This window comes from Giraffa tippelskirchi, chromosome 6 (genome assembly GCF_054371585.1).
Source record: "Giraffa tippelskirchi isolate mGirTip1 chromosome 6, T2T-mGirTip1v1.2.pri, whole genome shotgun sequence".
In the NCBI taxonomy this organism is placed as follows: domain Eukaryota; kingdom Metazoa; phylum Chordata; class Mammalia; order Artiodactyla; family Giraffidae; genus Giraffa; species Giraffa tippelskirchi.
Window position 1 is genome coordinate 169,788,783 of NC_137280.1, and position 14,855 is coordinate 169,803,637.

General features: G+C 38.4%; 1 protein-coding gene across 6 annotated transcripts in view; it reads left to right on the plus strand.

Moving 5' to 3' along the window:
* The window catches only part of LOC145509654 (uncharacterized), a 641,798-nt gene that overhangs the window by 47,075 nt on the left and 579,868 nt on the right, over nucleotides 1-14,855 (plus strand). Inside the window, exon 1 of one of the 6 annotated variants that reach the window (XR_014056280.1) lies at nucleotides 708-786. The exons of the other annotated variants lie outside the window; for them this stretch is intronic. The gene's annotated coding sequence lies outside the window, so the exon portion shown is untranslated. Of the gene's footprint in view, nucleotides 1-707; nucleotides 787-14,855 lie in introns of those variants that run through there. 6 annotated transcript variants of the gene reach the window in all.

Below are 14,855 nucleotides of genomic sequence, written 5' to 3' on the forward strand. Positions count from 1 at the left end.
AACACTTTGGTGGAAAGAAAAACGCAAATGAACAAACAGACTGCTATACCCAAATATCATAAGCTGGGTGACTTATAAATAGCTGGAATTTATTTCTCACAGTTTTGGAGGCTGGGAAATCCACTGGATGACTCTGCTTCCTCCAGTTCAGGGCCATTTCGTCACTGCAGCGTCACATGGTAAAAGAGATCAGCTGGCTAGTCTGGGGTCTCTTTAATAAGGAATTTAATTTCACAGCAGAGCCCATTGCCAAGCCTCTTGACCTACTCAACTCCCAAAGGCCCCATTCTAAATACTTCACCATGCGGGTAATGATTTCAACATATGAATTTTGAGCAACACATCCAAACCACAGCATACTTCCTGGCTCCATACCCACAAAAGTGGTATATTCTACATTTGTCACAACTGATGAGCCTACATTTACTCATAAGTATCAGGCAGAGTCCAAATGATAATGCAGGGAGATAAGATGAACAAATTGTATAAATTCCTTCTTTGAGACACTGCCTGTGTCAGTTCAGTTCAGGTCAGTTGCTCAGTCATGTCTGACACTTTGTGACCCCAGGGACTGCAGCACACCAGGCTTCCCTGTCCATCACCAACTCCTGGAGCTTGCTCAAACTCTTGTCCATTGAGTTGGTGATGCCACCTGACCATCTCATCCTCTGTCGTCCCCTTCTCTTCTTGCCCTCAATCTTTCCCAGCATCCGGGTCTTTTCAAATGAGTCCGCTCTTCGCATCAGGTGGCCAGAGTATTGGAGTTTCAGCCTGTGAGCATGCATAGTAAGTTGTTTCAGTTGTGTCTGACTATTTGTGATCCTATGGATTGTAGCCTGGCAGGCGCCTCTGTCCATGGAATTCTCCAGGTAAGAATGCTGGAGTAGGTTGCCGTTACCTTCTCCAGGGAATCTTCCTGACTCGGGCTGAACCCACATCTCTTACTTCTCCTGCATTGGCAGGCAGGTTCTTTACCACTAGAGCCACCTGGGAATGCCCTGTGAAACATTAAGGACATTTAAAAAAAATATTTTTAGATTTATTTGCATTATAAACACACAAGTTGCATATACCTACAAGACATAAATATGTATAACATGGACTGCTGGTGCATGTACTCAAAAAGCCATCACGTACAGTGTTGTCACTTTTTTAAAAAGTCAATTGAAAATAATGGGTATAGTTTTATTTATGTTTTGCTAAAAATTACAAAACAAAAACATGTAAAACAACTTAAAGACATGAATGTAGTACTTTCTGTGAAGAAGAATGTAAAAAATATGTAAGTGGGGATGTATTGAAAAACGTTTAAATTCGGCACATAGTGACATCATTTGACCCTCCTTAGAGGCCAAGGCTTCATTTCATTTAAACGCTAAAACAACTTTTGTTTTTATTTGCTTACAATAGTAAAGAATTTTAACTTGGCACCAATATAATTAAGTAGAAAAACGAAAAACAGGCACTGAGAGCATGTGAAAAATCTCAGCTACAAGACAGAACACCTATAAAATGCTTATATTATTGTATATTTTATTATAGATTAAAAAAATGCAAAACTATTGAAGAATAGTTTTACAGAAGGAATGTCTCAGATCCCTTTATCAATCTGCTTATCCTCTATGTTCTGCTTACCTATTTGTGAGAAAAAGAAACATTTAAACACAAATTTTTTTATGCAGAGCCCAGCTTTCATATATGTGTTAATCTTAGGTCAAATAATGGAGAAACATCTGTCTAGTTTACTGAGAAGTCTTAGAGAGTTATACATGAAACTCAATGAGGTCTTTTAAGTTCCAAGATGAATTCCTTGACTGCCATTTTGTCTAAACTCCATACTTTTTAGAGTTAGATTATTAGGGGGATCTTACTCTATTATTTAGAACTCAACTGCATCCATTTTCAGCAATCTGTCTGCTCCTCAGAGGCTATTAGAAGTCAAGAGACAGGAAGTGGACTGAAGAGAGACATGGTTAGTATTTTGAATGTCTCTGGTCAGCTGTCTCTAAGGCATTAGATCCACAGATGTTGAGGGAGGAAGCAGAGGGAAAGGAGAAGTGAGAAGGTGCTCTTACTTGAACTTCAGTTCAGTTCAGTTCATTCGCTCAGTGGTGTCTGACTCTTTGCAACCCCGTGGACTGCAGCACGCCAGGCCTCCCTGTCCATCACCAACTCCCAGAGTTTACTCAAACTCAAGTCCATTAAATCAGTGATGCCATCCAACCATCCCATCCTCTGTCATCCCCTTCTCCTCCTGCCCTCAATCTTTCCCAGCATCAGGGTCTTTTCCCATGAGTCAGCTCTTTGCATCAGGTGGCCCAAGTATTGGAGTTCAGCTTCAGCATCAGTCCTTCCAATGAACATTTAGGACTGTTTTCCTTTAGGATGGACTAATTGGATCTCCTTGCAGGCCGAGGGACTCTCAAGAGTCTTCTCCAACACCACAGTTCAAAAGCAACAATTCTTCGGCGCTCAGCTTTCTTTATAGTCCAACTCTCACATCCATACATGACCACTGGAAAAACCACAGCCTTGACTAGATGGAACTTTGTTGGCAAAGTAATGTCTCTGCTTTTTAATATGCTCTCTAGGTTGATCATAGCTTTTCTTCCAAGGAGTAAGGCGTCTTTTAATTTCATGGCTGCAGTCACCATCTGCAGTGATTTTGGAGCCCCAAAAAATAAAGTCAGCCACTGCTTCCACATCTATTTGCCATGAAATGATGGGACTGGATGCCGTGATCTTTGTTTTCTTAATGTTGTGCTTTAAGCCAACTTTTTCACTCTCCTCTTTCACTTTCATCAAGAGGCTCTTTAGTTCTTCTTCACTTTCTACCATAAGGGTGGTGCTATCTGCATATCTGAGGTTATTGATATTTCTCCCAGCAGTCTTGATTCCAGCTTGTGCTTCATCCAGCCCAGTGTTTCTCATGATGTACTCTGCATATAAGTTAAATAAGCACGGTGACAATATACAGTCTTGGCATATTCCTTTTCCTATTTGGAACCAGTCTGTTGTTCCATGTCCAGTTCTAACTGTTGCTTCCTCACCTGCATACAGGTTTCTCAAGAGGCAGGTCAGGTTGTCTGCCTCTTTCAGAATTTTCCACAGTTTATTGTGATCCATACAGTCAAAGGCTTTGGCATAGTCAATAAAGCAGTAGATGTTTTTCTGGAACTCTCTTGCTTTTTCAGTGATCCAGCAGATGTTAGCAATTTGATCTCTGGTTCCTCTGCCTTTTCTAAAACCAGCTTGAACATCTGGAAGTTCACGGTTCATGTATTGCTGAAGCCTGGCTTGGAGAATTTTGAGCATTACTTTGCTAGTGTGTGAGATGAGTGCAATTGTGTGGTAGTTTGAGCATTCTTTGGCATTGCCTTTCTTAGAGATTGCAGTGAAAACTGCCCTTTCCCAGTCCTGTGGCCACTGCTGAGTTTTCCAAATTTGCTGACATATTGAGTGCAGCACTTTCACAACATCTTCTTTTAGGATTTGAAATAGCCCAACTGGAATTCCATCACCCCCACTAGCTTTGTTCGTAGTGATTCTTCCTAAGGCCCACTTGACTTCGCATTCCAGAATGTCTGGCTCTATGTGAGTGATCACACCATCATGATTATCTGAGTCGTGAAGATCTTTTTTGTGTAGATCTTCTGTGTACTGTCTGGGGAATGAGTACCATGATGATGATGGGACTGGTTCTAGCACCTTTAAAAGTGCCTCTCTACAGAAGTGGTCGAGTTACTTATTAGAGACTATCCAAACTTTTCGTTTCTGAGCACTTTTTCTCTAACTTTTGATTTTAGTCACAATTCTAGTGTGCTTGGAGAAAATATCCTCTGGACATAAACTACAATAAATGTTAGCACTTCCACATTCTTCTGGCTGTATGTAGTGATTTTCTTTAGTTTAATTAGTTGTAAGACCACACATTGCCTGATATTCTCCTTCTGTCCTACTCTATATGGTACATAAAATGCATCAAAACTATTTATTTCATAAAAAAGGCACTTCTAATAATGTCCCACTTTTAGCCCTATGATTTGTACATTATTACATATCTTTTTGTTTTAGGTTTTTCTGATTTTGACTGATATTTTTTCATCTTCCCCAAACTGTTTTACGGCATTCCCTCGTGGCTCAGAGGTAAAGAATCCACAGGTTTGATCCCTGGGTCTGGAAGATGCCCTAGAGAAAAAACTGGCAACCTACTCCAGCATTATTGTCTGGGAAATCCCATGGACAAAGGCACCTGGCGGGCTACAGTCTTTGGGGTTGCAAATAAAGTCAGACACAACTTGGTGACTAAACAGTAACAACAACTCTCTTAACATCTTATTATGTTTTATCATGCTAAGTCGCTTCAGTCATGTCTGACTCTTTGTGATCCTATGGATGGTAGCCTGCCAAGTTCCTCTGTCCATAGTTTTCTCCAGGCAAGAATACTGGAGTGAGTTGCTATGCTCTTCGCCCAGAGATCTTCCCGACCCAGGGATCGAAACCACGTCTATTAACGTCTCCTGCACTGGCATGGGGGTTCTTTACCATCAGCGCCACTTGGGAAGCCCTATCTCTCTTGACATACAGTTAAATACAGCTAGTATTTATTCATTAGTCAAAATTTGTATAGATCATCCCATGTACCATGTACTGGCTTAGAGAATATAAAATCAACAGTGAGCAAAATAGACACCATCTCTATTTTTATGGTGTTTTTCCCTTCAATTCTTGAGACCTGTTAAACTAGTGTTAGGAGTGCCTCAGGGAGAGCTAGTATTGGATAGGAAAATGATAATAAAAAGATTTTTATCAGAGCATTAAAATGAGAAATTTACAGCAAACATAATCCTTAATGTCCAAGGAGAAATGCAAATATAACTTCATTAACTGTATCTTTCATAGCAATATTTTTTAAATGGTTTATGACATTTAATTCTGAGCAAAAGGAAAAATCCAAGCTCATTAATAATTAGCACTTTCCTTTCAGTTGTTTATATGTACTAGATCAAAAGTTTATCTCCCTTGTACTTTGTAAACATAAAGTAATGAAGAATGTTTCTGAAGACTGTGGACTTTCAGAAATGTTAAATCATTATCATAATGCTGTACTGTAGATAAAATTCAGAACCAGGGTAAAGCAAAGCTATCCTTAATAAGAAATGGACACAGTGGCAAAAGAACAAGTATATAGAGGTGGTGTTTTCTAAACAACAACAAAAAAAGCAAAAACCGCCAGTGCTATGAGCAATTGTGAAACGCGTGGAAGCTTGTTGTTAGTCCAAATATAATGCAGTCAAGAATATGTTAAACAGTTAGGCAGATTAGAATTTTTATCCAGCTATATACCATGCAGAATTGTATTGCTTAAGGTATTGAAGTCTCAGCATCCTATTTTAAAGACAGGAATTATTATATTTGTCTTATTCAATTTAAAGGGGTTCTCTGAGGCTACAATGCACAAATTTATGCAGAGTTCCGTGTGGTATAAGAAATATTGCAGTGCATAGCATTATTATCAAGTATGTGTGTTTTCTTTGTAATTTATTAAATAGAAAATATGAGCTAAACGTGTTTATTTACAATATTAGTTGGATATAACTTGTATAATTAAAATTGCTTGATTTGTAAGCAAGTATTTACCTAAAAACATTCTGTATAATGTAAAGGAAGTTTAATAATCCTTTAATTACTGCAGAAAAACCATATGGAAGTCATGGGCCTTACCTCCTGACACATCTTATAATTTTCCAGGAGCTACTACTGTTTTTTTTTTTCTGCTAATAGTCCTAATCAGTGTGCCTAGTTAGTATGATATTCTCTGTATTGCTTCACTTGCAGTTCCATGATTATCATTATAACAAACCTGTGTTCTTAATTGTTGGCTATATTTATAAACATTAACTAATGTAGCAAATAAACTAAGAAAATAGACAAGCAAAGAAAATCTCCTCCAAATTAGAATGGAGTAAATCCTCGCTGTTAAACAAATAATGTCTTTTGATGTTTTCAGATGGGGAAGGCAGTCTTTAAAAAAGTATAGCAAAATGTGTGGAATAAAGTTTTTCTGTGTGTTGAAGGGTGTTATTTATAAAAAAAAAATTGTTGGTGCTTTAATCATGTCACAGATTTAAGAGCTCTTTGAAAAGTAGTGTATATAGTGTACATATAACTGTAAGTATCATTAAAATTACCAATATTTTTACTAGTGAATATGCTACAGATAAGTGGGAATAATGTGCAAGTCTTTTACCCTCACTAAGTATTAATTTCTCAATGCCAGCACACTTCCACACAAATTATGGCATATATATCATGTCTGAAAAAGCAAATAATTGAATCATCTAACTAATTTGTATATTATATACCAGTTACTCATTGTCTAGGCAATAGTAGTCTACTAGTAGCCATGTAAGGAAAATTTTTATTCTTGCATAACATAAACTGTGTTAAATTAGATAGAAAACTGATCAGACACATGAATAAGAAAAATGAATAAAAATTTAAAGTAGCAAATGCAAAGCAAGAAAATGATATGGGGAAGGAAGTTGGGAATAATCAAGCATAGGAGAAAAATGTGTTACCTAGAGCAGGTTTTTTCGAAGAGATGACAGTTTAGTGATAATATGGAGGAAGAATGAGAACAAATCATGCTAACATCTATGGAAAGAAAATTATACTCAAGGAAAATAGCAAGTGTAAAGCCCTGAGGTAGGAGCTTTCCTGGCTTGCTGGTAGACCAAGAAGTTGGCCACTATGGTTTGATCAGAATGAAGAGAGAGAGAATTATAGAAGATCAAGTCAAAGAAGTAATAACAGGAATTTAGAAGACATACTTGCTTACAGATCATTTTAAGGATACTGGCTTTTACTTTTAGCTGCCAAAGGGTTTTTAGACAAGAAATATCAGAATCTGCAATATTTTAGCAGATTCACTTTGACTGCTGCATTGTGCATAGATTTCAGGGATGGAGAATAAAGGTAACTTAGAAGTCTATTAGAATAACTCAGGAGAGAAATTTTACAAATGGTTTGGAGTGGTTGCAGAAGGAGAAAAACAAATAGTATCATGAATTTAAAGCTGAAGTGAAGGAAATGCTTCCAGGAACAGCTGTAATAAACTGTCTCAAATGTTGATGAGTCAAAGAAGAGGGCAAAATATTGGTAATTAGGAGTACCATCATATAGATCAACGGTGACCTTGTCTAGAACAAATAGTTATGCAGAGTCAGTATTACCAAAAGTCAACTGAATAGATATAACAATTAGCCACTATTTAGAGACATTGCAGCTTCCCCGGTGGTGCTAGTGGTAAAGGACACACTTTCCAATGAAGATAGATGTAAGAAACAGGGGTTTGATCCCTGGGTCAGGAAGATCCCCTGGAGGAGGACATGGCAACCTCAACATTCAAAACACTAAGATCATGGCACCCGTCTCCCATCACTTCATGGCAAATAGATGGGGAAACATGGAAACAGTGATAGACTTTATTTTCTTGGACTCCAAAAGCACTGCAGATGGTGACTGCAGCCATGAAATTAAAAGACACTTGCCCCTTGGAAGAAAAGCTATTGTCAACCTAGACAGCATATTAAAAAGCAGAGACATTACTGAAAAGGTCCACATAGTCAAAGCTATGGTTTTTCCAGTAATCACGTATGGATGTGAGACTTGGACTATAAAGAAAGCTGAGTGCCGAACAACTGATGCTTTTGGACTGTGGTGCTGGAAAAGATTCTTGAGAGTCCCTTGGACTGCAAGGAGATCCAACCAGTCAATCTTAAATGAAAACAGTCCTGGATGTTCATTGGAAGGACTGATGCTGAGGCTGAAACTCCAATACTTTGGCCACCTGATGCGAACAACTGACTTCTTGGAAAAGACCCTGATGCTGGAAAAGATTGAATGCAGGAGGAGACGAGGATGACAGAGGATGAGATGCTTGGATGGCATCACCAACTTGATGGACATGAGTTTGAGTAACCTCCGGGAGTAGGTGATGGACAGGGAAGCTTGGAGTGCTGCAGTCCATGGTGTTGCAAAGAGTCAGACACGACTGAGGAACTGAACTGAACTTGAGACATTAAGATTCATCAAAATTTTTAAGAATTAGGTTTTTAATTAGAAATTATCTCAATATAATTTCTGAAACTATAATTTATATCTGATTTTATATCAAAATAACTAGAATATGATTTTGTCATCTGAAGTAGGTCATAAATTTGTTTTTTTGAAAATGAATTTTCAACCTCGATTTTTCATTAAAATGTTCAGAACCTTGATTTTTTTCATGTAGATTATCTCAAATGTATTTTTACTACATTTTTATATATAAGATTTGTAACTAATTTTTACCTAAGAACAGTTCAGGACGCTTAGGCCTTAATAGCTTTGGTTGATGTCTTCTTTTTGATTCACCTTGGTACTTGATAAGCACATTTGAATTTTCACACATTGATATTCATGGAGTCATTCAACATATATGTGTGGTTTTGCCACAGGAATATTTAATTTCACAGGCATACTAAGAAAATCTATTATGGCAGAATTTGGACTTGATAGCAGCTGAAGGTTAGCTAGTGCATTGCTTGATAGTATCATCATAACTGTCTCCTCAAAGAAAGAAATATCAGGGTAGTGAGATTGCTGGGGCATATGGTAGTTTTATTCCTGGTTTTTAAATGAATTTTCGTATTGTTCTCCATAGTGGCTATATCAATTTATATCCCACCAGAGCAAGAGGATTCCCTTTTCTCCACATCCTCTCCAGCATTTATTGTTTGTAGATTTTTTGCTGATGGCCATTCTGACCAGTGTGGTGTGACCTCAGTATAATTCTGGTTTGCATTTCTCTAATAATGAGTGATGCTGAGCACCCTTTCATGTGCTTGGTAGCCATCTGTATGAAGTAAGTCAGAAAGAGATAAACAGATACTGTATATTAATGCATATATATGGAATCTAGAAAAATGACTGATGAACCTATTTTCAGGGCAGGAATAGAGACAAAGAAGTAGAGAACAATCTTTTTGATATAGCAGGAGAAGAAAAGGGTGGGGCAGATTGAAAGAGAAGCACTGAAATACATACATTACCATGTGTGAAACAGAGAGCTAGTGGGAAGCTGCTGTATAACACAGGGAGCTCAGCCTGGTGCTCTGTGACAGCCTAGATGGATTGGATAGTGGTGGGGTGGGAGGAAAGTTCAGAAGGGCGAGGACAGATGTATCCTTATGGCTGATTCATGTCGCTGTATGGCAGAAGCCAACACAACATTGTAAAGCAATTATCTTCCAATTAAAATAGTTTAAAAAATATATTAAAAAAGAGTATAGTCACCTACCTAATGAAAAATATTTTGGCCTATAAATTAGGCAGGCCTGACTAGGAATTAAGTGGGCCAGGGAAACCATGAATATCTCTCACACTAAGAAAATAAATAATTTATCAATTTTTATTACTAAATAAGATGCCCTGAAATACGTGGGACATTGATTTTGATGAAATCAAATTCCATGCTTAAGAGAAACCGTGGCTCTTTTTATCTGTTCATCAGTTTTTCATTTTTAATGCTGCACTAAGCAAAAATTAGCATCCAGAGATTTACAAGGGTCTAATGGCCTAACTTGCTTCCCAGCTACTCAGATTATAGCATGTAGAATTAAGTTGCTAGGAACACAAGAAAGCCATTACTTGGAAGAGACTTCTGGAGTTTGGGACATCAATGCTGCCTTAACAACTACTCAAAAGAAAAAGTACTACTTGTTATTGAATTTTGGTCCAAAGGGCTTCATTTTGCAAAGACATCAAGTAATCCTAAAGCCAAGGATAGGTATCATGTCACAAGTACTGTAGAGAAATTTTTGAATAGAGAAAGAAACTCAATAGAGGCCACTGATGAAGTGGAAATGATATGTTTTATAGCATACAGCAGGGGGAAACAAAGTAATATAAAGTAGCACATTACTTCATTTTTCATGGTGCCAAAAGTTAAGATTTCTAGGACTCTCCTGCTTTGTTATTGTAGTATGTCTATAAACTCTATGATATTTTTCCCTACCCCTCCCCCCAACTAAATTCACTGCTGAGAGTTTCAGAGTTGAGTATGATGTTATTTGGAAATGGTATGATACACCATGATGGAAAAAGTTAAAGTCTACCCAATGGACGTATAGCTAAGCAATGTGGAGGAACACTTAATAATACCCACTTAGGGGGGTTTGGATATTTTTGACTTTTGGGCCTTCTCCAGTGGCCTTGCAGTTCAGTTCAATCGCTGAGTTGTGTCTGACTCTTTGCAACCCCATAGACTGCAGCACATCAGGCCTCCCTGTACATCATCAACTCCTGGAGTTAACTCAAATTCATGTCCATTGAGTTGCTGAGGCCATCCAAACGTCTCATCCTCTGTCATTGCCTTCTCCTCCCGCCTTCAATCTTTTCCAGCATCAGGGTCTTTTCAAATGAGTCAGTTCTTCACATCAGGGGGCCAAAGTATTGGAGATTCAGCTTCAGCATCAGTCCTTCCAATGAATATTCAGGGCTGATTTCCTTTAGGATGGACTGGTTGGATCTCCTTGCTGTCCAAGGGACTCTCAAGAGTCTTCTCCAACACCAAAAATGACAGAATGATCTCTGTTCGTTTCCAAGGCAATCCATTCAATATCACAGTAATCCAAGTCTATGCCCCGATCAGTAATGCTGAAGAAGCTGAAGTTGAATGGTTCTATGAAGACCTACAAGACTTAGAACTAACACCCCAAAAAAGATATCCTTTTCATTTTCGGGGACTGAAATGCAAAAGTAGAAAGTCAGGAAACACCTGGACTAACAGGCAAATTTGTCCTTGGAGTACAGAATGAAGCAGGGCAAAGCCTAATAGAATTTTGCCAAGAGAACACACTGGTCATAGCAAACACCCTCTTCCAACAACACAAGAGAAGACTCTACACATGGACATGACTAGATGGTCAATATCGAAATCAGATTCATTATATTCTTTGCAGCCAAAGATGGAGAAGCTCTGCACAGTCAGCAAAAACAAGACCAGGAGCTGACTGTGGCTCAGATTATGCACTCCTTATTGCCAAATTCAGACGTAAATTGAAGAAAGTAGGGAAAACCACTAGACCATTCAAGTATGACCTAAATCAAATCCCTTACGATTATACAGTGAAAGTGAGAAATAGATTCAAGGGATTAGATCTGATAGAGTGCCTGAAGAACTATGGATGGAGGTTCATGACGTTGTACAGGAAGCATGATCAAGACCATCCCCAAGAAAAAGAAATGCAAAAAGGGAAAATAGTTGTCTGAGGAGGCCTTACAGATAGCTGTGAAAAGAAGAGAAGCGAAAGGCAAAGAAGAAAAGGAAAGATACACCCATTTGAAAGCAGAGTTCCAAAGAATAACAAGGCCTTGCAGTAGACTGAGGCAAATGAGTTCTACATATCTGCAGAACTAGAAAATATACTTTTACGGACTATTCAGAGAGTCTCTGAGAATTTAGAGAAATAATTGGAGTGAGTCATACAGATGTGCACTGAAAGACCCAGATGCTGACTCAGAAGAGGATTTGAATGCTAAGGCACATTCCTTAGTCAGATTCCTAGAAGTAGCCATCTACATTTACGGAGTGAGTAGGTCTGTGAGCTTCCTGGCCATGCAGAGGTATACTGAATGATGATATATTCCTGTCACATGTAATAAAGCCTCAAATGTAGGATGAAAGTATACCCAGTGCCAATGGAAAAAAAGTTAACCTGAGTTGAGACAACACTTCATCATGAAAATATACAGATGGCGGATAAGCATAGGAAACCATGTTCAAGATAATTATCCCTCAAGTAAATGCAAATTAAAACCAAGAAGAGATATCACTGTACAACTACTAGAAGAACGAAAATGAAAAATGCTGACAAAGGGCTGACAAGGATTCTGAAGAGATGAGCCCCTGTGTTGCTGGTAGGAATGCAAAATGGTACAAGTACTCAGTAAAAGAGACTGGAGCTTTCGTAACAGGTTGAACTTATAAGTACCACACCACTCAACAATCCTATTTCCAGGTATTTGTCGTATATAAATGAAAACTTTTGTTTATACAAACACCTGTACCCAATTATTAATAACGGCTGTATATGTAATTACCAAAGACTGAGAATGATCCAGATGTCACTGAAGGGTGAATGGATAAACAAACAGTAGAATATCCGTATAGTGGAATGCTTCTTAGAACTTGAAAGGAACAAAGTATTCCTATAGACAACGTCTTGGATGAATTTCAAAAGCACTGTGCTGAGTGAGTGACGCTAGTGTTGAAAGGTTACATACTATACGATTCTACTAATATATTCTGGAAAAGACAAAACTATAATATTTGTTGCCAGGGGTATTACAATGATTCTGTGACCTGAGGATAGTGATGTTGGTTACACGAGTCTCTATACTTGTATTAAAACTCATACACCTTACACACCAAAGCAGATTCAGTTTTGTTTTCAAATCATATTAATCCCAGTAATCTTGTAAGCATTACTGTTGCTGAAACTTGGCCTCTGATCACTAGCACTAGAAATGTGGAGAGAATAGAAATGTGGAGAGAGAGGTTTGGGTGAAGTAGAAAAGAATAGCTTTTATCTCTTTACCAGACAAAGGGTAATGAGGGCTAATGCCCTCAGGACTGTGTGACTCACCCCGTGGGCCAAGGGAGGAGTTTTATACTGTTCCAGGAGCAGGGCGTGATGAGCTCATGGAGGATTCTTGGATTGGTTAGAGCCAGGGTGACGTTTCCAGCATGATCAGTCTTCTGGTTTCAACTAGTCTAGGGTCTGTGTTCTTGGGGTCAGCAGTTTTCATCCGGAGGAGGGTCTGCTTCCTGTAAAAAGAACCTAGGAATGTGTGTCAGGGATTTATCTATATCTTTCAGGGAACTGTGAGTTTGGTGATTCTGCTTTGTGCAGATTTATAGTCTAAATTGCTACTAGTTCCCAAACCCAACAGCTATTCACTGTCTCTACATCTTCACATTTCCCAAGTATTAACCCTGGCAAATACTTCATAACATTTTCTAACATAAGATTCTAACATAATCTTCCTCAATTAATATAGTGACTTCTCATAAGATATTTTTTTCTAGTCCCTCGCCACCCTGGTTATTCTAACCTTGGACGTACTAGTTTACAAATGTTGCTTCTTTTAATATATTGCTATATGTGTGCTGTGTGTGCTTAGTCGCTCAGCCGGCTCTGACTCCTTGCGACTCCATGGACTGTAGTCTGACAGGCTCCTCTTGTCTGTCAAACTCGCCAGGCGAGAGAACTGGAGTCGATTACAATGCCCTCCTCCAGGAGAGCTTCCCAGCCCAGGGATCAAATTCAGGTCTCCCGCATTGCAGGCGGATTCTTTTTTTTTTTTTTTTTTTTATAAATTTATTTATTTTACTTGGGGGCTAATTACTTTACAATATTGTAATAGTTTTTGCCATACATTGACAAGAATCAGCCATGGGTTTACATGTGTTCCCCTTCCCGAACCCCCCACCCACCTCCCTCCCCCTCCCATCCCTCTGGATCATCCCACTGCCCCGGCCCCGAGCCCTTGTCACATGCATCGAACATGGAATGGTGCTCTGTTTCACATATGACAATACACATGTCTCAATGCCATTCTCCCAGAACGTCCCACCCTCACCTTCTCCCTCAGAGTCCATAAAATTGTTCCATGCATCTGTGTCTCTCATTCTGTCCCGCATATAGGGTTATCGTTACCATCTTTCAGATACACCTAAAGCAACTAGAGAAGGAAGAAATGAAAAACCCCAGGGTCAGTAGAAGGAAAGAAATCTTAAAAATTAGGGCAGAAATAAATGCAAAAGAAACAAAAGAGACCATAGCAAAAATCAACAAAACTAAAAGCTGGTTTTTCGAGAAGATAAACAAAATTGATAAGCCATTAGCCAGACTCATCAAGAAACAAAGGGAGAAGAATCAGATCAACAAAATTAGAAATGAAAATGGAGAGATCACAACAGATTCCACAGAAATACAAAGGATCATAAGAGACTACTACCAACAGCTATATGCCAATAAAATGGACAACTTGGAAGAAATGGACAAATTCTTAGAAAAGTATAACTTTCCAAAACTGAACCAGGAAGAAATAGAAGATCTTAACAGACCCATCACAAGCACGGAAATCGAAAGTGTAATCAGAAATCTTCCAGCAAACAAAAGCCCAGGACCAGACGGCTTCACAGCGGAATTCTACCAAAAATTTAGAGAAGAGCTAACACCTATCCTGCTCAAACTCTTCCAGAAAATTGCAGAAGATGGTAAACTTCCAAACTCATTCTATGAGGCCACCATCACCCTAATTCCAAAACTAGACAAAGATGTCACAAAAAAGGAAAACTACAGGCCAATATCACTGATGAACATAGATGCAAAAATCCTTAATAAAATTCTAGCAAACAGAATCCAACATCATATTAAAAAGATCATACATCATGACCAAGTGGGCTTTATCCCAGGAATGCAAGGTTTTTTTAACATCCGCAAATCAATCAATGTAATACACCACATTAACAAATTGAAAGAAAAAAACCATATGGTTATCTCAATAGATGCAGAAAAAGCCTTTGACAAAATTCAGCATCCATTTATGATTAAAACCCTCCAGAAAGCAGGAATAGAAGGAACATATCTCAACATAATAAAAGCTATATATGACAAACCCACAGCAAACATTATCCTCAATGGTGAAAAATTGAAAGCATTTCCCCTAAAGTCAGGAACAAGGCAAGGATGCCCACTTTCACCACTACTATTCAACATAGTTTTGGAAGTTTTGGCCACAGC